The 25,529-nt window shown below is 35.6% G+C and overlaps 2 long non-coding RNA genes across 2 annotated transcripts in view; one reads left to right on the forward strand and one right to left on the reverse strand.

Moving 5' to 3' along the window:
- The window catches only part of LOC142234939 (uncharacterized), a 92,239-nt gene that overhangs the window by 28,621 nt on the left and 38,089 nt on the right, over positions 1–25,529 (reverse strand). The gene's annotated exons all lie outside the window — the stretch shown is intronic.
- LOC142236680 (uncharacterized) lies at positions 21,958–22,788 on the forward strand. Its single transcript, XR_012722154.1, has 2 exons — positions 21,958–22,189; positions 22,301–22,788. It is a non-coding gene; the product is annotated as an uncharacterized LOC142236680 (long non-coding RNA).

Here is a 25,529-nt window from a genome sequence, read left to right on the forward strand (position 1 = left end):
ACAATCCACATTATCACCATTGGTGGAACTTTAATTCTGCTGGCCAATAGAAGGTGTTAATTATACACTCCACCATAGGATGGGGGTATACTAAATTTGTCATAGCGGAATATTGATAGTGAAAGTCGAGTCGCATGTCTCGATCTAGCGATGTCCATCTGTCGCTTGAATCACGCTAACTTCCGAACGACTCAAACTATCGGCTTGAAATTTGGTACAAACAGTTGTTATTCATGTAGGTGGGACGATATTGCAAATGGACCATTTCGGAGGACTTTTAGGTATAGGTCCCATATAAGATTTGACTTCCGGAGCAGAACCATTTTTGTCGGCGGCGGCGGCGGACACTAATTTTTTGACTCCGGCGGCGGCGGCTTGACGGCTAAGCCAAAATAAATTGGTTCATTCGGCGGCGTTATAAAATCATTTTGAAGTTATTCGAATGGTAATGATATTAGTTGTACCACAAATCTTACAATCAAATTTACATTTCATTCAAATTTTCTGAGCTAAATGTTTGCAAAATTATTATAGCAGCTTGAAAATGAATGATTTTGGGGTGGATTGTTAACAATTTTGGAAAAAATACGACGATTATAAATACATTTTTCGGATTTAAAACGACATTTTTGATTAATTGGCGGCTAAATTTGAGTCGAGATGAGTCGACATATTCAGTGGCGCGATTCGGAGGCTTCATTCTCTGTTCCGTTTGAAATTTCGTACGTGATATAAGTATATGTCTCCTAACAATCATGCACAAATTATAAATATAAATATCCCCCATATAAACCGACCCCCAGATTTGACTTCCGTAGCTTTTGAGGGGGGCCAATGTTATCCGCTCCGGTTGAAATTTGGTATGCAATGTTCGTATGTTTCCTCTAACAACCATGCAAAAATTGGTCGATATCGGTCCATAATTATATAGCCTCCATACGGACCGATCCCCAGAGTTGACTTCCGGAGCCTAGAGGCTAATTTCATCCGATCCAGTTGAAATTTGATATGCTTTGCCAGTATATTCCCTCTACAAACAAAAAATTTGAGATTTTTTGATCATCAGGTAGAATTAAAAGATTGGACAGCAAAGGATGAAACAAAGGATATTTTGTATATGGTGCAAATGTCGGGCAAAATTTTGTAGCAACCTTAAGCAAATGAGCCGAGCAACAAAGGGCTGCCTTTTTTATTTGTTGCTGAGCATATCTCATTTGAAATCATTGACAATGAGCAGAGTTCTTGAGCAATTGATTGAATTAAAATAACACTTCAATACTGACTTGGGAGCCACCGTGGTGCAATGATTAGCATGCCCGCCTTGCATACACAAGATCGTGGATTCGATTCCTGCTTCGACCGAACACCAAAAAGTTTTTCAGCGGTGGATTATCTCACCTCAGCAATATTGGTGACATTTCTGAGTGTTTCAAAGCTTCTCTAAGTGGTTTCACTGGAATGTTGAACGCCGTTCGGACTCGGCTATAAAAATGAGGTCCCTTGTCAATAATACTTTCGTTTTATTAGCTGAATTTACTATAAGTATTCTTTCTTTGCCTTGAGCAAAAGCTGAAGTTGAACGAGTATCCAGCCAAGGTAACATGAAAACAAGTATATACAGCAGTAAGTTCGGCCGGGCCGAATCTTAAATACCCACCACCATGAATCTAATATTAGGGTTTCCTTTGAAATTTAAGGTGGGCTTGAGGACAGATCAAGCAGAGCAGTTCAACCAGTACACTTCCCGAAGATATATATAAAGATTTTACCTATAAAGACCATATCAGATTCTGGATTTATAAGAACCATTTTTGTTTGAGTTTTAGACGAATCATTAACATCTCTTGTAGGTGTGCATGAAAATTATAAAATAATATATTGATTTGAAATCTTAAATCTGTAGATTTTCACCCGACGAGTAAAATCTGGAAATTTTACATTGAGTTTCAAGCAATTTTCATGATCAGTGCGCCTTCTATACCTCCAAGAAGTGAAATCGGTCTATATGGAGGCCTTACCAAATGGATCCATAAAAACTTAATCCGATACACGTTTTTGTGAGCCTAAAATACCAGAATATTTACAATTTCAGGCAAATCGGATAAAAACTACGGTTTCTAGAAACCCAAGCAATTAAATCCGGAGATCGTTCTTATGGGGGATATACTAAAATATGGACCGATACTCACCGTTTTCGGCACACCCCTTTATGGCCCGAAAATACCACTAGATTTCCAATTTCAGACAACTGCGGATTATAGAAGCTCAAGAAGCAAAATCGGGAGATCGCTCTATATGGGGCCTATACCAAAACATGACCCGACACTCACCATTTTTTGTCCCATGTCCCACCACCATAGAATGGTGACGGGGGTATAATAAGTTTGTCATTTCCTTTGTAACACATCGAAATATCGATTTCATTCGCTAGTTTTTATACCCTGCGCCACACTGTGGAACAGGGTATTATAAGTTAGTGCATATGTTTGCAACATCCAGAAGGAGACGAGATAGACTCATGGTGTCTTTGGCAAAAATGCTCAGAGTGGGCTCCTGAGTCGATATAGCCATGTCCGTCTGTCTGTGGACACATTTTTGTAATCAAGGTCTAGGTCGCAGTTTTAGTCCAATCGACTTCAAATTTGGCACAAGTATGTGTTTTGCTCAGAATAGAACCCTATTGATTTTGGAAGAAATCGGTTCAGATTTAGATATAGCGCCCATATATATATTTCGCCCGATATGGACTTATATGGCCCCAGAAGCCAGAGTTTTACCCTAATTTGCTTAAAATTTTGCACAAAAAGAGCAGTTAGTACTATAGTCAAGTGTGCCAAATTTTAGTGAAATCGGTTCAGATTTAGATATAGCTCCCATATATATCGATCGCCCGATTTACACTCATATGACCACAGTGGCCAATCTTTTACTCCGATTTAAGTGAAATTTTGCACAGGGAGTAGAATTAGCATTGTAGCTTTGCGTGCCAAAGTTTATTGAAATCGGTTCAGATTTAGATATAACTACCATATATAGCTTTCGCCCGATTTACACTCATACGACCACAGAGACCAACTTTTAACTCCGATTTAGTTGACATTTTGCACGGAGAGTAAAATTAGCATTATATCTATATATTTGGTTGAAATCGGTTCAGATTTAGACATAGCTCCCATATATATGATTTTCTGATTTCGGCAAAAATGGTCAAACAACATTTGTGCTTGTAAAATCGTCACTGCTTAGTCGAAAAATTGTAAAATTGATTTTAATTTTCCTAAACTTCCAATACATATATAACGAGCGATAAATCATAAATAAACTTTTGCGAAGTTTCCTTAAAATTGCTTCAGATTTAAATGTTTCCCATATTTGTTATACCCTGCGCCACACTGTGGAATAGGGTATTATAAGTTAGTGCATATGTTTGTAACACCCAGAAGGAGACGAGATAGACACATGGTGTCTTTGGCAATAATGCTCAGGGTGGGTCCGTGAGTCGATATAACCATGTCCGTCCGTCCGTCCGTCTGTCTGTGAACACATTTTTGCGATCAAAGTCTAGGTCGCAATTTAAGTCCAATCGCCTTCAAATTTGGCACATGTTCCTAATTTGGGTCAGAATAGAACCCTATTGATTTTGGAAGAAATCGGTTCAGATTTAGATATAGCTCCCAAATATATCTTTCGCCCGATATGCACTAATATGGACCCAGCAGCCAGAGTTTTATACCGATTTGCTTGAAATTTCGTACAAACATAACACTTAGTCGTATAGTCAAGTGGGCAAAATTTGATTGAAATCGGTTTAGATTTAGATATAGCTCCCATATATATCTTTCGCCCGATATGGACTAAAAGGGTCCTAAAAGCCAGATTTTTGGCCCAATTTGGTTGAAATTTTGCACAGGGAGTATATTTAGCATTATAGCTATGCGTGCCAAATTTGGTTGAAATCGATTCAGATTTATATATAGCTCCCATATATATCTTTCGCCCGATATGCACTTATATGGACCCACAAGCCAAAGTTTTATCCCGATTAGCTTGAAATTTTGCACAAGGAGTACAATTGCTAGTATAGTCATGTTGCCAAATTTGATTGAAATCGGTTCAGATTTAGATATAGCTTCTATATATATTTTCCGCACTTATATGACCCCAGAAGCCAGAGTTTTGGCCCAATTTGGTTGAAATTTTGCACTAGGAGTACAATTAGTAATATAGTCATGTGTGCCAAATTTGATTGAAATCGGTTCAGATTTAGATATAGCTCCCATATATATGTTTTTTTGATTTCGACAAAAATGGTCAAAAACCAACATTTTCCTTGTTAAATGGCCACTGCTTAGTCGAAAAGTTGTAAAAATGACTCTAATTTTCCTAAACTTCTAATACATATATATCGAGCAATAAATCATAAATAAACTTTTGCGAAGTTTCCTTAAAATTGTTTCAGATTTAAATGTTTCCCATATTTTTTTACTAAAATTGTGTTCCACCCTAGTGCATTAGCCAACTTAAACTTTGAGCCTATAGTATTTTTTCCCTTCAGAAAACAGTATTTTATCAAAACACGAAATTCCTTTTTTCCCTTTTTTTCACAATAACCAAAGTTGCTTCACAAAAGACGCTCTATCTCACAAACTAATTGACTTGCAGACGTCAAATTTTGACACGAATCATTTGAAGGTTGGTACAAAAAAAAAAAAAAAAAATTAATATGCATTTAATACTAGCGACGCCATCTATGTGTCAGACCGGGGACTTATTAGCCAACCTGTTATTCCTATTCAATTGGAAGAGATCAATTTGTTAATGTTGGTGGGGTTTCTTCTGTTATTTGTTCTATATGTTAATGATCTGTTTGATAATTTAAATGTTTGTTGTAAACCGTACCCTTATGCAGCTGATGTACAGCTACTATTTGCTGGATCCAGTCTATACGTTCCTATTCTGCAAGCAAGATTGATTTGGCTTTACAATCTCTCATGGCTCATGGATGTCCTCGAATAGGTTTAGTGTTAATGCTTCGAAGACGAAGGCTTTACTCTTTTCTAGAGGCGACGTTTCGGATGTGCACCTGAGCTACAATGGTACGAACATTCAATTCCTGCACCGAAAAAAAAAGTGAAAAATGAACTACCTCGCACGAAAATTGAACTAAATTTTACTCCACATTTTGAGAGTTCCTCAAAGCGTTGTTAAAACCAGGAAATTTTAATGCCCTCTTTTACTTTTTAACTGCAGTTCACGAAATAACATCATCTCATAGAAGAAAAAATTAACTAAAAGTAAAGAAGAAAATCATTGGCGCCAAATCATGACCATTTTAACCCTACAGTAGTTCATTCTTACTATTTTTGGAAATCGTAGCAATAAATCATAAATAAACTTTTGCGAAGTTTCCTTAAAATTGCTTCAGATTTAAATGTTTCCCATATTTTTTTACTAAAATTGTGTTCCACCCTAGTGCATTAGCCAACTTAAATTTTGAGTTTATAGATTTTGTAAACGTCTATCAAATTCTGTCCAGATCGAGTGATATTTAAATGTATGTATTTGGGACAAACCTTTATATATAGCCCCCAACACATTTGACGGATGTGATATGGTATCGAAAATTTAGATCTACTAAGTGGTGCAGGGTATAATATAGTCGGCCCCGCCCGACTTTAGACTTTCCTTACTTGTTTTTTTGCTATTTTTGTTTATTTAGCTATTTTTTGCTATATTTTTTTGGTCCAAAATAAAGAAATTTCACTTAGCTATTTTTTCTGGCTATTTTTTTTAATTTAGCTATTTTCTGCTATATTTTTTTCTTGATCTACCCTTTTTTGCTTCCCAATAATTGGCAACATTGGTTACCACAGCCAAAGTAACTCGATTGTGGATGACTGTCTTCAGTAGAACTTTGTGCCCAATCAATGGAGTAGGGTACATAAGATCGGCCTGGCGGAACTTTCGGCCGTATATACTTGTTTTCAGGTGACCTCTTTGGCAAGAAAACACGACCATTTTATTGGAAATCCCTTGCGAATATGTCTTTATGTCTGAATGCAATAGATCAATATGTTTTGGTAAGTTTGTATATAATAAAATTAAGTGTCACTAGAAGAAATACAGTATGTAAAGAAAGTGTTGTGACAATAAGATCGAAATTATGTTTTAATCCAAAATTAAATATACTGAAATTTTAAAAAATATTTTATTATGTATTTTGCAAAGTATACATACGTACACAGCACTGCTGAAAAAAAATAAAATATTTAATATTTTAATTATTTATGGAATTTGAAATATTTGGCAATGTCAAAAGACTTTCTTGACATACTGTATGTCAACTGTGACATCTGTGAAATTGTGTTGCAATACATATCAGTCACACTGTACTTCTGTTGCAATTGGCCTTTCACAGTAACCGATGCATGCATTTCCTTCTAAGACCAGCTACTTACATTACTAACATGTCTATAACATTAAATTGCTTAAAATCAATCTTGCTATGTACATTTATCGGGAATTTCCTTCGACCTATATGGTTTAAATGATAGGTTAGGTTAGGTGGCAGCCCGATGTATCAGGCTCACTTAGACTATTCAGTCCATTGTGATACCACATTGGTGAACTTCTCTCTTATCACTGAGTGCTGCCCGATTCCATGTTAAGCTCAATGACAAGGGACCTCCTTTTTATAGCCGAGTCCAAACGGCGTTCCACATTGCAGTGAAACCACTTAGAGAAGCTTTGAAACCCTCAGAAATGTCACCAGCATTACTGAGGTGGCACCGCTGAAAAACTTTTTGGTGTTCGGTCGAAGCAGGAATCGAACCCACGACCTTGTGTATGCAAAGCGGGTATGCTAACCATTGCACCACGGTGGCTCCCGTGGTTTAAATGATAAATCAATGTTTAGTTTTTCCTTAGTCCCGGACCTCTAGCTGGAAAAACATACGTTGATTTGCTATTGAGCAATTCTTAAGAGTCAAAAAATAAAAAAAATCGTTAAAAATTTCCGAATCCATTTGGGTTGGTACAAAATTAAGGGCATGTGAATGGATCTATGATTACATCTCTGCCATCATAGATTACAGCCAACAACAACAACATCGGCAGCTGAAAGTTACGCAATGTTAATGAATGAATTGTAAAAATGAATGAAGTAAATGATGACTGAATGAGCGAACGAACGGATTAACGAGAAGACTCATTTTTCGTTTCTTCGTTATTCTTGTTCTTTGCGTCTCTTGCTACACCCGCTCTAAGCTCTTGACTTTATTTATGAATGGCATGCAGCGGTCGAGCCAACAACATGGGCGACAGAGACAGAAATCATGACAACAACAAAATTCACATGTGCTCTCTGTTGAGTCAACGAAGTCAACTGCATCCGCTAAAAAAAACAAGCAGCAGCAACAACAACAACGGAAAAGAAAATCATACAAAGTGGCAGAGTTCACTTCCGTTCTGCTGGATTTGGTTATATTTAAATCGGCATAGTTGCAGCGCTGCTGTTATTTGCTAGACGCAGCGTACTAATGACAACTGCTGGCAACTTGTCATCAAAATAAAATAAAAAACACAAAACACATTAGCAAAAAGGCCATTTGTGAGAATCGAAGAGAGAGAGAGAATACGTAGTTGAAACAATGACGAGCGATTGCAACGATAACAGAGTCTTAAGCACAGTCACTTGAATGGCATTACCTACACATGGACTATGTACAATGTGCGAGATTTGTTGTTTTTTTTTTGTTGTTGTTTGTATTTAGCTGCTGCAGATACTGCTGCTACTCATTGTTGACAGACAGACTGGGTAACATTATGAGGAGCAAGTAACCTTTGATTGCTATTGCCGAATAACACTTGTGGCAGGCGTTGTAGTTGTTGTAATTGCATTTCATTCATGAATTCATAATAATTGCGTGCTGATTCACATCATACACTCATCGATTCATTTATAGTAAGAGCAGAGAGTTCGTGGTATGAGCTCAATGTAGATACGCGAAGAGTATTCGGAAACGACCGAACACCTTGCTTCTGCGACTGACACATATATGACTAAAACCCCAAATTGCATTGTGAAATATCTCGACGTATGGGACCTATTGAACACATATTTTCCTCTTGATTGCACGTTACTAAATCGAAAAGCATTTGCCATTTTCATCCAAATCGGTTCAGATTTAGATATAGCTCTCATATAAATGCATCGCTCGATTTTCCCAAATTTGGCCATAAGACTCTATTAACAGGTTGGCTGATAAGTCCCCGGTCTAAAAATGAGAAACACATTTTTTTTGTCAAAATTCGTTTTTATTATTCAACATAGTTCCCTTCAAGAGCGATACAACGATTATAACGACCTTCCAATTTTTTGATACCATTTTGGTAGTACTCCTTCGGTTTTGCCTCAAAATAGGCCTCAGTTTCGGCGATCACCTCTTCATTGCAGCCAAACTTTTTCCCTGCGAGCATCCTTTTGAGGTCTGAGAACAAGAAAAAGTCGCTGGGGGCCAGATCTGGAGAATACGGTGGGTGGGGAAGAAATTCGAAGCCCAATTCATGAATTTTTGCCATCGTTCTCAATGACTTGTGGCTCGGTGCGTTGTCTTGGTGGAACAACACTTTTTTCTTCTTCATATGGGGCCGTTTTGCCGCGATTTCGATCTTCAAACGCTCCAATAACACCATATAATAGTCACTGTTGATGGTTTTTCCCTTCTCAAGATAATCGATAAAAATTATTCCATGCGCATCCTAAAAAAAGAGGCCATTACTTTGCCAGCGGACTTTTGAGTCTTTCCACGCTTCGGAGACGGTTCACCGGTCGCTGTCCACTCAACCGACTGTCGATTGGACTCAGGAGTGTAGTGATGGAGCCATGTTTCATCCATTGTCACATATCGATGGAAAAACTCGGGTGTATTACGAGTTAACAGCTGCAAACACCGCTCAGAATCATCAACACGTTGTTGTTTTTGGTCAAATGTGAGCTCGCGCGGCACCCATTTTGCACAGAGCTTCCGCATATCCAAATATTGATGAATGATATGACCAACACGTCCCTTTGATATCTTAAAGGCCTCTGCTATCTTGATCAACTCCATTTTACGGTCATTCAAAATCATTGTGAGGATTTTTTTTGATGTTTTCGTCGGTAACCACCTCTTTCGGGCGTCCACTGCGTTCGACGTCCTCTGTGCACATTTCACCACGCTTGAATTTTGCATACCAATCAATTATTGTTGCTTTCCCTGGGGCAGAGTACGGAAACTCATTATCAGGCCAAGTTTTTGCTTCCACCGTATTTTCCCCTTCAGAAAACAGTATTTTATCAAAACACGAAATTCCTTTTTTCCCTTTTCTTTCACAATAACCAAAGTTGCTTCACAAAAGACGCTCTATCTCACAAACTAATTGACTTACAGACGACAAATTTTGACACGAATCATTTGAAGGTTGGTACTAAAGGGTGATTCTTTTGAGGTTAGGATTTTCTTGCATTAGTATTTGACAGATCACGTGGGATTTCAGACATGGTGTCAAAGAGAAAGATGCTCAGTATGCTTTGACATTTCATCATGAATAGACTTACTAACGAGCCACAACGTCGAATTTTCAGTGAATGGGCCCTAGAAAAGTTGGCAGAAAATCCGCTTTTTTATCGACAAATTTTGTTCAGCGATGAGGCTCATTTCTGGTTGAATGGCTACGTAAATAAGCAAAATTGCCGCATTTGGAGTGAAGAGCAACCAGAAGCCGTTCAAGAACTGCCCATGCATCCCGAAAAATGCACTGTTTGGTGTGGTTTGTACGCTGGTGGAATCATTGGACCGTATTTTTTCAAAGATGCTGTTGGACGCAACGTTACGGTGAATGGCGATCGCTATCGTTCGATGCTAACAAACTTTTTGTTGCCAAAAATGGAAGAACTGAACTTGGTTGACATGTGGTTTCAACAAGATGGCGCTACATGCCACACAGCTCGCGATTCTATGGCCATTTTGAGGGAAAACTTCGGAGAACAATTCATCTCAAGAAATGGACCGGTAAGTTGGCCACCAAGATCATGCGATTTGACGCCTTTAGACTATTTTTTGTGGGGCTACGTCAAGTCTAAAGTCTACAGAAATAAGCCAGCAACTATTCCAGCTTTGGAAGACAACATTTCCGAAGAAATTCGGGCTATTCCGGCCGAAATGCTCGAAAAAGTTGCCCAAAATTGGACTTTCCGAATGGACCACCTAAGACGCAGCCGCTGTCAACATTTAAATGAAATTATCTTCAAAAAGTAAATGTCATGGACCAATCTAACGTTTCAAATAAAGAACCGATGAGATTTTGCAAATTTTATGCGTTTTTTTTTTTAAAAAAGTTATCAAGCTCTTAACAAATCACCCTTTATATACTAGCGACGCCATCTATGTGTCAGACCGGGGACTTATTAGCCAACCTGTTATACCCACCACCATAGAATGGTGAGGGGGGTATAATAAGTTTGTCATTCCGACTATATAAAGTATATATATATATATATATATATATATATATATATATATATATATATATATATATATATATATATATATATATATATATATATATATATATATATATATATATATATATATATATATATATATATATATATATATATATATATATATATATATATATATATATATATATATATATATATATATATATATATATATATATATATATATATATATATATATATATATATATATATATATATATATATATATATATATATTTTTTTTTTTTTTTTTTTTTTTTTTTTTTTTTTTGATCAGCTGGTAGTGACGGTTTCTCCCTTAAATTTTTTAAGACAATTTTTGGTATGGTATCTCCTTTTCTATTGCACATTGTGAATCACATCAATACAACTTCTATATTCCCCAAAGACTGGAAGACGGCAAAAGTTACTCCTATCAGGAAGAGGGATAACTGTGAGTTCCGGCCAATAGCACTGCTCCCAGTTCTTTGAACATGTATTGAAACAGCAACTCGTTTCTAACGTGGAGAGTAGATCGTTGATGAATGATTGTCAATGTGGGTTTCGAAGTGGCAGGAGTACATCTATGTTGTTGCTGGGTCTAACGGATTCAATTCTTAAATATCTAGCCAATAACAACATAGGTGTTTGGTTTCTCTTGATCTGGAGAAAGCGTTCGTTAGGGTTGCCTACTTTGTGCGAATTCAAAAGTTGTCTAGGAAATTTGGATTTAGTAGATCTGCTTGTAGGCTAATATATTCCTATTTAATTGGAAGAGATCAATTTGTTAATGTTGGTGGGGTTTCTTCTGTTACATTGTCTGTAAAAAGTGGTGTCCCACAGGGTTCGGTTTTGGGACCCCTTCTATTTGTTCTATATGATAATGATCTGTTTGATAATTTAAGTGTTTGGTGTAAACGTTACGCTTATGCAGATGATGTACAGCTACTTGTTGCTGGATCTAGTCGATACGTTCCTATTCTGCAGAGCAAGATTGATTTGGCTTTACAATCTCTCATGGCTCATGGATGTCCTCGAATAGGTTTAGTGTTAATGCTTCGAAGACGAAGGCTTTACTCTTTTCTAGAGGCGACGTTTCGGATGTGCACCTGAGCTACAATGGTACGAACATTCAATTCCTGCACCGAAAAAAAGTGAAAAATGAACTACCTCGCACGAAAATTGAACAAAATTTTACTCCACATTTTGAGAGTTCCTCAAAGCGTTGTTAAAACCAGGAAATTTTAATGCCCTCTTTTACTTTTTAACTGCAGTTCACGAAATTACATTATCTCATAGAAGAAAAAATAACTAAAAATAAAGAAGAAAATCATTGGGGCTAAATCATGGCCATTTTAACCCTACAGTAGTTCGTTCTTACTATTTTTGGGAATCGTACGAAAATCTTCTTTTGCTTTAGTTCATATTGAACTTATGTGTACGGCCATTGAACTTTATACTCACGTTTAGTTCATAAAATATTTGAGACATACTTAGAAAAAGTAAGATTTCATTAAGCTGTGGAAAATTTCGATAAAAATAATAAAATTTAACTACAAGCAAATAAATTTTTTCCAATAAAAATAAGTTAAATTTTGCGTTAGTTTAACTGCGGAAATTTTTTCTGTGTAGGTAGTATAAAATATTTGGCGTGATACTAGATGATAAGCTATCGTTTGACCTTCATGTTGACAGCGTGGTTGCACGTACAACTGCTTGTCTTCGGCAATTGTACAATACAGATTTGGTACTACCACGGTTTGTTAAGGAACGTTTAACGCATGCTCTTATCATGCCCAATATTTTATATTGCCTCGAGGTTTATTCTGGAACAAGCGAAGGTAACATGTTGAGAGTGAATCTTACAGTGAATAGGGTAGTTAGATATATATACTATCGTAGAATCTTTGGTCATGTGAGCCCAGATGTCCATCGTTTTCTTAATTGTTATTTTTCTAGTTTGTATATTTTCGAATTACGTTGCTGTTTTATAAAGTATTTCATAATCGAACTCTATCTTTTATTGTTAGTAGTTTTACGTTCTGTCACTCAGTCAGGGCAAATCAATTGATTATACCCAGAGTTCTGCCCCATTTGGGTAATTCTGAGTCGATTTAGCCATGTCCGTCTGTCTGTCTGTTCATGTATATTTGTGCGCAAAGTACAGGTCGCAGTTTAAGTCCGATCGTCTTCAAATTTGGCATAGGGTCGTTTTTTGGAACAAAGACAATCGCTATTCATTTTGGCTATTCATCGGTTCAGATTTAGATATAGCTGTCATATATATTTATCCCCGATCTGGTCATAATTGGCGTGTTTATCACCCGATGTTCTTGAAATTCAGTACATCCGAATATTTTATGAGTCTCGAAAAACTTTCAAAATATCAGCCAAATCGGTTCAGATTTAAATATAGCTCCCATATGTATCTTTCGTCCGATTTTGACTCATATGGCAACAGAGGCCAAAGTTTACTACCGATTTTCGTGAATTTTTGCACAGAGAGTAGAATTGATATTGTACTCCCATATATATCTTTCGTCCGATTTGGACTTATATGGCCTCAAAAGCCAGTGTTTTGCCCTGACTTGCTTCAAATTTGCACGAGAGGTACGTTTAACGTTGTCGTTATGTGTGCCAAATTTGGTTAAACTCGCTTCACATTTAGATATAGCTCCCATATATATCTTTCGTCCGATTTGGGCTTATATGGCCTCAAAAGCCAGAGTTTTGCCCTGACTTGCTTCAAATTTAGGGAGCTATCAGATTTAGATATAGCTCCCATATTTATCGGCTCATATTTAGATATAGCTGTCATATATATTTATAACCGATCTGGTCAGAAATTACGTATTTATCAACCGATCTTCTCCCAATTTCGTATAATCGAATATTTTGTGAGTCTCGTAAATGCAAAATATCATTCACATCGGTTCAGATTCAGATATAGCTCTCATATATAGCTTTCGCCCGATTTACCCACCTATGGCCTCAGAGGCCAATCTTTTGTTCCGATTTACGTGAAATTTTGCACAGGAAGTAGAATTAACATAAATGTCCACACCGAATTTGGGTGAAATCGGTTCAGATTTGGATATAGCTCCCATATATAGCTTTCGCCCGATTTACACTCCTATGGCCCCAGAGGCCAAAGTTTTACCCCGAGTTACGTAAAATTTTGCCCAGGGTGTAAAATTAATATTATAAATATGCACACCGAATTTGGTTGACATCGGTTCAGATTTAGATATAGCTCCCATATATATCTGTCGTCCGATTTACAGATACGACTAAGGTAGATCAAAATTTTCCTCCGATTTACTTAAAATTGTGCACAGGAAATGGAAATAACATTTTTATTATGCATGCCAAATTTAGTTGAAATTGGTTCAGATTTTGATATAGCTGTCATATATATCTTTCTTCCGATACGAACTTATATGGCCCCAGAGGTCAAAATTTCACGCTGATTTACTTGAAGTTTTGTACAGAGAGTAAGACTAACATTCTTGCAACACATGCCAAATTTGGTTGATATCGGTTCAGATTTAGATATAACTCCCATATATATCTTTCGCCCGATTTAGATTCGCATGACCACGGAGGCCAAAGTTTCATTTCGAAAATTTTGAAGTTTTGCACTGAGCGTTCAATTAAAATCTTAGCAATGTGTGCCAAATTTAATCAAAGTCGGCTCAGAATTAGACAAAGCCCCCATATATATGTTCTTCCGATTTTAGCAAATACGGCCAAAATACCCACATGTTCCTTGTAAAATCGTCACTGTTAAGTCGAAAACTCGCAAAAATGATTCCAATTTACCTATACTCTAATTAGTATATATCGACCTATAAATCATAAATTCAGATTTGCTAAATTTTATGCAATTTAAATATTTCCGATATTTTTTACTAACATTGCAATGTGCTCCACAATGCATTGTGGTCCATCCCGGTCATCAACCAATTTAAATTTTAAGTCCAGACATTTTGTTAAAGTTTAAAAAAAAATTTCCAAATCGGTTCATATTTAAATATTTGTATATGGGAATATTAACCTTTATATAGTTCCTAACAAATTTGAAGGTGTTAAGATGATATCAAAAATATTGATATACATAGGGGTGAAGGGTATAATATTGTCGGCGCCGCCCGACTTTAGACTTTCCTTACTTGTTTTTTATTGTTTCCTATTTAAATAATTTTTACCCATAATATTATTATTATTTTTAGTCTTAAGTCATAATGATTATATAATTTTGTATTCTATATTTTGGAGTAGTTTTTATTGTAATTAGATCTATATCGGCCCATGGCTTCAAATTACAAAATCGAGCAAATATATTAAAAAAAAATTCTAAGACTATACAACCATGTCCGTCTGTCTGGCTGTCTGTCTATTGTAATCACGCTACAGTCTTCAATAATGAAGCAATCGTGCTGCAATTTTGCACAAACTCGTCTTTTGTCTGCAGGCAGGTCAAGTTCGAAGATCTCCAGATTTTACTTCTTGAGCTTATAGGAACCGTAGTTTTTATCCAGTTTGCATGAAATTTGATATCTAGAATTATTTTACGACCATAAAAAGGTGCGCCGATGAGTGTAGGTCTATGTTTTGATATAGCCCCCATATAGACCGATCTCCCGATTTTACTTCTTGGGCTTCTAGAAATTGAAAGTCTGGAGGTATTTTATTGTTTGGGATTCTAGAAACCGTATTTTTTCCCAATTTGTTTGAAATTTTAAATCTAGAAGTATTTTATGGCCATTAAGAGGTGTGTCGAAAACGGTGAGAATCGATCCAAATTTTAGTATAGCTCCCATAAGACTGATCTCCCGAATTAACTCCTTGGGTTTATAGAAACCGAAGCTTTTATCCGATTTGCCTGAAATTGTAAATATACTGGTATTTGAGACTCACAAAAACGTTTTAGTTTTTATCGGTCCATTTGTTATGGCCTCCATATAGACCGATTTCACTTCTTGAGGGTATAGAATGCGCACTGATCATGGAAATTGAAACTGAATGTAAAATTTCCAGATTTTACTTCTCGTAATCATTTAAATAAAGGGGGTGAAAATCTACAGATTTCAAAATTCAAATCAAGCCGTTATTTCATCTTTTCTTGCACACTTACAAGAGATGTTAATAATGCCTCCAAAACTCAAACAAAAATGGTTCTTATAAATCCCGAATCTGTTATAGTTTTCATATGTAAAATCCTTAAATTTATCTTCGGGAAGTGTACTGGTTGTACTGCTCTGCTTAGGAGAATATCTGTCATCAAATCCTCATGGAATTTGGAAGGAAACTATAATAATTCATGGTGGTGGGTATTTAAGATTCGGTCCGGCCGAACTTACTGCTGTATATAATTGTTTTTAACAATTTTTTTTTATTTTATTGAATTTGGTTCCTGCACAACAAGACTCAAGGTCCTATAATTTACAGTACAGGCATTTGATTATATGCGAACAGATTTATATCAAAACAAAAATTAATAACATTAATTAAACTAGAACGGAATGTACAAATTATGGTTTAAATAAGATGAATGAATGACACATGAGGTAAAAAGAAATGATTTTTTGCTACGAAATAAAAAGCATAAGTAAAAGGGCAAAAACAAACAGGATCAATTTATAAACGTTTCTAGAGATTATATGAATCTTATTGCCTATTAAAATACAATATAGTTATGATAATTAATTACGATAATTAGTCAATCTTCTCCAGTTGTGAGCCAGGAGCAAACGGAAATTGAATGTTTCCTTTAAATAATGCAATCGTAAGGTACGTTTTTGGCCTCAGCAGATATGCCCATCTGACTCCGTTCTCAACCAACATATTGGGGGTCCATTTTGAGAACTACATGAAAATACGTGTCTTATTATTTCTACATAGGATTATTAGGGACAGGGAGCCAGATCATCTATTTAATAGATTACGTTTTAGTGCATGGAGTAGAACCGGTAATTTGATCCAATTACGCCACAGACGTGTTATATCGGAGTGGCAATTCTTTATCCATCCGATTCGTCTCTGGAACATGTTACCACCAAATATAAAAACAATTAAAAGCAGAGCACAATTCAAAACAAAACGTTTTATACCCTCCACCATAGGATGGGGGGTATATTAACTTTGTCATTCTGTTTGTAACACATCGAAATATTCCTCTAAGACCCCATAAAGTATATATATTCTGGGTAGTGGTGAAATTCTGAGTCGATCTAAGCATGTCCGTCCGTCTGTGGAAATCACGCTAACTTCCAAACGAAACAAGCTATCAACTTGAAACTTGGCACAAGTAGTTGTTATTGATGTAGGTCGGATGGTATTGCAAATGGGCTACATCCACCACTTTCTGGGTCGTGGTGAAATTCTGAGTCGATCTACGCATGTCCGTCCGTCTGTTGAAATCACGCTAACTTCCAAACGAAACAAGCTATCGACTTGAAACTTGGCACAAGTAGTTGTTATTGATGTAGGTCGGATGGTATTGCAAACGGGCATATCCACCACTTTTACGTATGTCCCCCATATAAACGGACTTCAGATTTGGCTTGCGGAGCCTCTAACAGAAGCATATTTCAACCGATCCGGCTGAAATTTGGTACATGATGTTGGTATATTAACCGTTCTCCAGATTTGAACTCCGGAGCCTCGTGGAGGAGCAAAATTCATCCGATCCGGTTCAAATGTGGAACGTGGTGTTAGTATATAGTCTCTAACAACCATGGAAAAATTGGTCCACATCGGTTCATAATTATATATAGCCCCCATATAAACCGATCCCCAGATTTGGCTTGCCGAGTCTCTAAGAGAAGGAAATTTCATCCAATCCAGTTGAAATTTGGCACATGATGTTAGTATATGATCTCTAGCAACCGTGCCAGAATTGGTCCATAATTATATATTAGACCCCATATAAACCGTTCTCCAGATTTGACCTCCGGAGCCTCGTGGAGGAGCAAAATTCATCCGATCCGGTTCAAATGTGGAACGTGGTGTTAGTATATGGTCTCTAACATCAATGCAAAAATTGGTCCACATCGGTTCACAATTATATATAGCCACCAAATAAACCGATCCCCAAATTTGGCTTGCGGAGCCTCTAAGAGAAGCATATTTCATCCGATCCGGTTGAAATTTGGACCATGGTGTTAGTATATGATATGTAACATCCATGCAAAATTTTGTCCACATCGGTTCATAATTATATATAGGCCCCATATAAACCGTTCTCCAGATTTGACCTCAGGAGCCTCTTGGAGGAGCAAAATTCATCCGATCCGGTTCAAATTTGGACCATGGTGTTAGTATATGGTATCTAACATCCATGCAAAAATTGGTCCATATCGGTCTATAGTTATATGTAGCCGATCTACAATTACACAAAAATTGGTCCATATCGCTTCATAATCATGGTTATATTATAAACAGAAATTTTATTTCTATAGAAAATTTTGTTAAAATTTTATTTCTATAGACAATTTTGTCAAAATTTTATTTCTATAGAAAATTTTGTTAAAATTTTTTTCGATAGAAAATTTTGTTAAAATTTCATTTCTATAGAAAATTTAATCAAAACTTTATTTATATAGAAAATTTTGTCAAAATTTTAATTCTAAAGAAAATTTTTTGAAAATCTTATTTCTATAGATAATTTTGTTAAAATTTGATTTCTGTGGAAAATGTTGTCAAAATTTTATTTCTATAGAAAATGTTGTCAAACTGAATTATATACGTATTTAATCGATCTTTTTTGATTTAATATATACCACGTATGGACTTGCATACAATTTAGAAGACGGTGTTAGGAGGTTTTAAGATACCTTGCCATCGGCAAGCGTTACCGCAGCTTAAGTAATTCGATTGTGGATGGCAGTGTTTAGAAGAAGTTTCTACGCAATCCATGGTGGAGGGTACATAAGCTTCGGCCTGGCCGAACTTACGACCGTATATACTTGTTTAAATTGAAATGTCTCATTCACGTAAATGAGTAAGTAAGATAGAAAGTAAGTAAGATAGAAAGTCGGGCGGGGCCGACTATATCATACCCTAAACATCCCTACTGAATTAGAAAACAATTAGCATTTGCCGGTTAACATTGGTATAGGTTTTGATTATAAACCGCATTTCCATATTTAAGAACATTAGAAGACACATGTTTATGGGAGTTTTATCACAATCTGAACAAAAATTAGGACCTATAGTTGATTTTGCACCTACAGAGTTAGTACGCTACTAATATTGAGTCCATTGTTAAAAAAGCTCTATTAGTTGTGGGTAATAAATCCAAATTTATAAAAATCGGAAAATATTATTTTGTAAGAGCTACAAGTAAGTCTAAATACGATCTGTTATTATATCAAAAATTGAAATTTGAGTAACATTGGTTAGTAAATAAAAGTATTATGGCAAAATTTGGGAAAATCGAGCGATCCATATATATCTATATATATCCATATATATATATATATATATATATATATATATATATATATATATATATATATATATATATATATATATATATATATATATATATATATATATATATATATATATATATATATATATATATATATATATATATATATATATATATATATATATATATATATATATATATATATATATATATATATATATATATATATATATATATATATATATATATATATATATATATATATATATATATATATATATATATATATATATATATATAATTTGTATAATATATCTATACAATTTGTATAATAAAGAGTGATACGGTCAAAATTTGGTCAAGGGAAAATGCGTGTAAATCGGTGAAATCGTTTATTTAAAAAATCAAATTAAATTTCTTTTTCAAGTTCAATTAGTATAAAATTCAGGAAAACTATTCAGTTAGGCTTTCGCTTTTCCAAATCCGAATTGCCGGGCCTCACGCTTGACACCTGCCATCAGATTTTGTACAGCCACCTTGTCCACCTTCTTCGCCGCAGAAAGCCAGTTTGCCTTGAACTGCTGCTCGTCCTTAGCAGTTTTTTTCTTTAGGTTCCGCTTGACAATAGCCCAGTATTTCTCAATTGGGCGGAGCTCTGGCGTGTTGGTAGGGTTCTTGTACTTGAGAACCACCTGCACGTTGTTGGCGGCGTACCACTCCATGGCCTTTTTACCGTAATGGCAAGATGCCAAATCCGGCCAAAACAGTACGGAACAACCGTGTTTCTTCAGGAAAGGCAGCAGACGTTGATTGATTGATTTTTATTTCCCCTTTCTTTCATATTACATTATAATTATCATTTAGATAAAAGACATATTTACAGACTCTTAGCGAATTGATTCTTATCTAAGAATATTACATGAAATGTTTTCTCTTAAATGCTAACTGGTAGTCCAGCCCATTTAATATTTTTTTATTTCAATGACCCTTCATATTTCAATGACCCGAAAAAAGGGAATACAAAAACGAGTTAGGCAGCAGACGTTTATTCAAACACTCTTTCACGTAAATTTCTTGGTTGACAGTCCCGGAAGCTATGAAAATGCTGCTTTTCAAGCCACAGGTACAGATGGCTTGCCAAACCAGATATTTCTTTGCGAACTTTGACAGTTTTATGTGCTTGAAAATATCTGCTACCTTTTCCCTTCCTTTTGCCGTATAAAACTCCTGTCCCGGAAGCTGCTTGTAGTCGGCTTTGACGTAGGTTTCGTCGTCCATTACCACGCAGTCAAACTTCGTCGTGTACAGTCGCTTGAAACTACCGGCAACTCTCTTTGTCGTCTCAGCGGCTTCCGGTTTTCGATTTCCCCCCAGACTTCCTGGCTGTCGACAAACGTTCCCCAAACACTTTAATTACATTTGTAACGGTTGATTTGGCAACTTTTAGCGATTTTGCCAGCTTAGCGTGCGAGTAGCTCGGATTTTCGCGATGCGCGAGCAAAATTTTGATACGCTGCTCTTCTTGCTTGGACGGCATTTTGACAACTGAAGAGTGAATTCCAAAATCAACATTCTACACACACACCTTCAAAATGAGGGATGTTCAGGTTTTTTAAAGGCAAAATTAAAAGAAATACGTCAAGTTTATATTGACCAAATTTTGACCGTATCACCCTTTATTTCCCCATCTCTGGTGTACGTATATATGGGAGCTATATAATCTGAACCGATTTTGACTAAATTTGAAATGTATAGTTAGAATAATAATTCTGCTATCTATGCGGAATGTCACGTAAATGGGAGTATAACTTTGCCCCCCCCCCCCTGGTCATATGAGTGCAAATCGGACGGAAGATATATATGGCAGCCATATCTAAATCTGAACCGATTTCAACCAAATTTAGCACAATTACCGATACTATTAAACGTACTCCTTGTGCGAAATTTGAAGCAAATCACGGCAAAACCCTGGATTTTGAGGCCATATAAGTTCAAATCGGACGAAAGATATATATGGGAGCTATATCTATATCTGAACGATTTGGCTGATATTTTGCAAGATTTTCGATATTCATAAAATATTTGGATGTACGGTATTTCAAGAAAATCGGCTGTGCAACACGCTAACTATGACCAAATCGGGGAAAATATATATGACAGCTATATCTAAATCTGAACCGATTGTTTCCAAAACCAATAGCGATTGTCTCTGTCCCAAGAAACGGCCCTATGCCAAATTTGAGGACGATCGGACTTAAATTGCGAGCTGTACTTTGTGCACAAAATTACATATACAGACAGACGGACATCGCTAAATCGACTCAGAATTTAATTCTAAGACGATCGGTATACTAAAAGATGGGTCTATGACCACTATTTCTTGGCGTTACATACAAATGCACAAACTTATTATACCCTGTACCACAGTAGTGGTGAAGGGTATAAAAAAACCATTAGGTGCTAACAATAAAGGTTTTTGGCCTGAATTAAATTTATTATTTATTTAAAACGTATTATTTATTTAATTTTTTATTATTTATTTAAAACGTACCTATTTTCAATTATTTTCTTAACTGACTTCGTGTTGTTAGTTTGATTCATATTTAAAATCTGAATGTATTTTAAATCCAAATGAGCTAGTTTATATCGACATAACTCCTTTATAGATCAAACTCCCGATTCGACTTCTTGGAGCAATAGAAAAAGCAATTTGTACCTGACAAGTCCGCAACTTTTTGTTTTAATACGACAACGACAATTCCAGCGAGTATATTAGTAGTGTTTTTTTCCTATTTTAAAATGGACTCTTGGTATGTTATTACGTTTTTAAAGACAAAAGAAAACATTATTTGTGTAAAATTTTATTCCTGCCAATCGAAAGCTGTTCTTTCAGTGTAGCTTGGGTCTGGGAGCAATGGCAACTAATCTGACTGCAAAACACAGCATCACTTTAGTATGTCAATAAATATTTGACGGCTTGGATCAATGATCAGGCGAGAGTATGGCGGCGTTCCGATGCCTGCGCCTACAAAGCGTGGCAGAGGAAGAGAGTAAATTGAGATGTCAAAGTGACAATCATTAGTGGAGCAAGTACACAAGTACAAATGTGGAACACAAACATCCGCATTCATAATAGCAAAAAGAAACAACAACAACAAAAACACACTGACACACATGCTCACATACGGATGCTCTAATGTTTCGGTGGGCATGGCCGAATGAACGAACGGGTGAGTGAATGATGTGAGAATAACGTCAATGCCGACCGATATAGTGTTTTTGTGGTGGCTCCATATGTATGCTCTTTCAATTGCTTTCATTTACTGCTCTTGTTTTTGCAGCAGCATATCATCGTCAAAGCGGATGCGGAAAGTGGCATAGTAGGAAATTTCCTTTTGTTTTCCCCCGTAACACATCCAACAACAAGCAACTGGGAGCCATAACCAAACAAACAATCACTCAAAAGCTAAGTAAGATTGCAACAACATCGAATTGAGATCATATTTTTTTGTGAGTCATGACGTCATGCAGCCGTGAATACACTGTAAATACTCATGGAATTGTGTGCACAATGAATGAATGAATTTCCCAACCAAGCCAAACAATTTGGAAGTTCTTCTAAAGGCACAATTTTAAAAGTATTTCCAAAAATGTCCTCTCACACTGGAAAAAAATATTGACCTAATTTCTTTGAACTAAGGAAAGCTTTCCTTAACGCAAACAAAATAGCTTTGAGTCTAAGAAATCATCTTTAATTTAACTGATATATTGAAGCTTTAGATTTAAAATAAAAAAAACTTCAAATATAGACTAAAATTTATTTTGAGGATTTTTCATCTTTGGTTTAAAGTTGTTTCGGAATTAAGAAATAGTTTTTACGTTGAACTCTTTGTTATAATTTGGATTTTTAAGCTGGCATTTGTTTGTACATAAATAGCTTTATTACTATATCACAAAAACTTTGCCTCGGAATCAATACCAAAATTCTTTGGATCCAAGTAAACTTTTGAGTGTAGTGATATTCTTTATTTTATTTGTATACACTCCACCATAAGGTAGGGTATATATTAACTTAAGGGTATATTAACTTTATCATTCCGTTTGTAACACATCTAAATATTGGTCTAAGACTCCATGGGTCGTGGTGAAATTCTGAGTCGATCTAGCTATGTCCGTCCGTCCGGCTGTCCGTCCGTCTGTGGAAATCACGCTAACTTCCAAACGAAACAAGCTATCGACTTGAAACTTGGCACAAGTAGTAGGCCATATCGGTCCACTTTTACGTATAGCCCCCATATAAACGGACCCCCAAATTTAGCTTGAAATTTGGTACATAGTGTTAGTATATGGTCTCTAACAACCATGCAAAAATTGGTCCACATCGGTCCATAATTACGTATATAAACCGATCCCACGATTTTGCTTGCGGAGCCTCTAAGAGAAGCAAATTTCATCCGATCCGGTTGAAATTTGGTACGTGGTGGTAGTATATGATATTAACCAACAATACCAAAAGTGGTCCATATCAGTACATAATCATATATAGCCCCCATATAAACCGATCCCGAGATTTCGTTTTGGAGCCTCTTGGAGCAGCAAATTTCATTCGAGTCTGTTGAAATTTGGTACATTGTGCTAGTATATGACCGTTAACAACCATGCCTAACTAGGTCCATATCGGTCTATAGTTATATATAGCCCTCAGATAAATCGATCCCCAATCACACAAAAATTGGTCCATATCAAGTTCATAATTCTATATAGCCCCGATATAAGCGACCACCATATTTCAATTCTGGCTCTCTACGTACCGTGCAAAAGTCCATGTCGATTCGTAATTATTTGTAGACGTAACTATACATAACTTTTTTGTCTAATATGTTATATACCACGTATGGACTAACTCACAATTTAGAAAACTATGTTAAGAAGTTTTAAGATACCACAACCCAAGTAATTCGATTGTGGATGACAGTCTTTCGTAGAAGTTTCTATGGTGGAGGGTACATAAGATTCGGCCTGGCCGAACTTACTGCCGTATATACTTGTTTTGTCTAATATATACATATACCCCGTATGGACTAACTTCCAATTTAGAAGACGATATTAATGAGTTTTAAGATACCTTGCCGGCGGCAAGTATTACCACAACCCAATTAATTCGATTGTGGATGACAGTCAGGGTACATAAGATTCGGTCTGGCCGAACTTACGGCCGTATATACTTGTTTTCAATTCAATTTTTAATAATTCATTATCTCAAATTTCTTATCTCAAAATCTTTGGATCCAAGTAAACTTTTTTCTTTATTTAACTACAAATGAAGTTTTTTCAATTCAATTTTTAATAATTAGCTTTTTTTATAATTGTAATAGGAAATTTTAACTTTTCCGTTTCATATAGGTAAGAATTACTAAAATGGTATGAATTATTTAAATCATATTGAGAAAAATAAAAACGATAAATCCATTATAGAAAAACTGCGATTGTTTGAAAATATTTGAGGTCAAACTTTTTAGACATGCGTAAGAATGCATTAAAAATCATAAAAAATATTTATTTGGCAAAATAACACAAAATTGTTAATTCACATTCAAAACACTGAATTCTGATTAATATTTTATCAATTAAAGTTTTAATTGAGTTTTGAAAAATATTCCATTAAAAACATTATTGATTCAACAAATTTTTTAATTGAAACAAAAATCAATCACAAAAATTAATAGTATCGATTTTTTAATTGGATCAATTAATTTTTTAATTGATACTATCATTTCTGTGATTGAATACATTTTAATTAAAAAATTAATTGGATCAATTAATTTCGTGATTGAATCAGAAAAAACAAGTAAGGAAAGTCTAAAGTCGGGCGGGGCCGACTATATTATACCCTGCACCACTTTGTAGATCTAAATTTTTGATATCATATCACATCCGTCAAATGTGTTGGGGGCTATTTATAAAGGTTTGTCCCAAATACATACATTTGAATATCACTCGATCTGGACAGAATTTGATAGACTTCTACAAAATCTATAGACTCAAAATTGAAGTTGGCTAATGCACTAGAGTGAACACAATAACATTGTCTAAAAAAATATTGGAAACATTTAAATCTGAAGCAATTTTAAGGCAACTTCGCACAAGTTTATTTATGATTTATCGCTCGATATATATGTATTAGAAGTTTAGGAAAATTAGAGTCATTTTTACAACTTTTCGACTAAGCAGTGGCGATTTTACAAGGAAAATGTTGGTATTTTGACCATTTTTGTCGAAATCAGAAAAACATATATATGGGAGCTACATCTAAACCTAAACCGATTTCAACCAAATTTGGCACGCATAGCTACAATGCTAATTCTACTCCCTGTGCAAAATTTCAACTAAATCGGAGTTAAAAATTGTCCTCTGCGGTCATATGAGTGTAAATCGGGCGAATGCTATATATGGGAGATATATCTAAATCTGAACCGATTTCAACCAAATTTGGCACGCATAGCTACAATGCTAATTCTACTCCCTGTGAAAAATTTTAACTAAATCGGAGCAAAAAATTGGCTTCTGTGG

The sequence above is a fragment of the Haematobia irritans genome, chromosome 4 (genome assembly GCF_050003625.1).
Source record: "Haematobia irritans isolate KBUSLIRL chromosome 4, ASM5000362v1, whole genome shotgun sequence".
NCBI lineage: Eukaryota > Metazoa > Arthropoda > Insecta > Diptera > Muscidae > Haematobia > Haematobia irritans.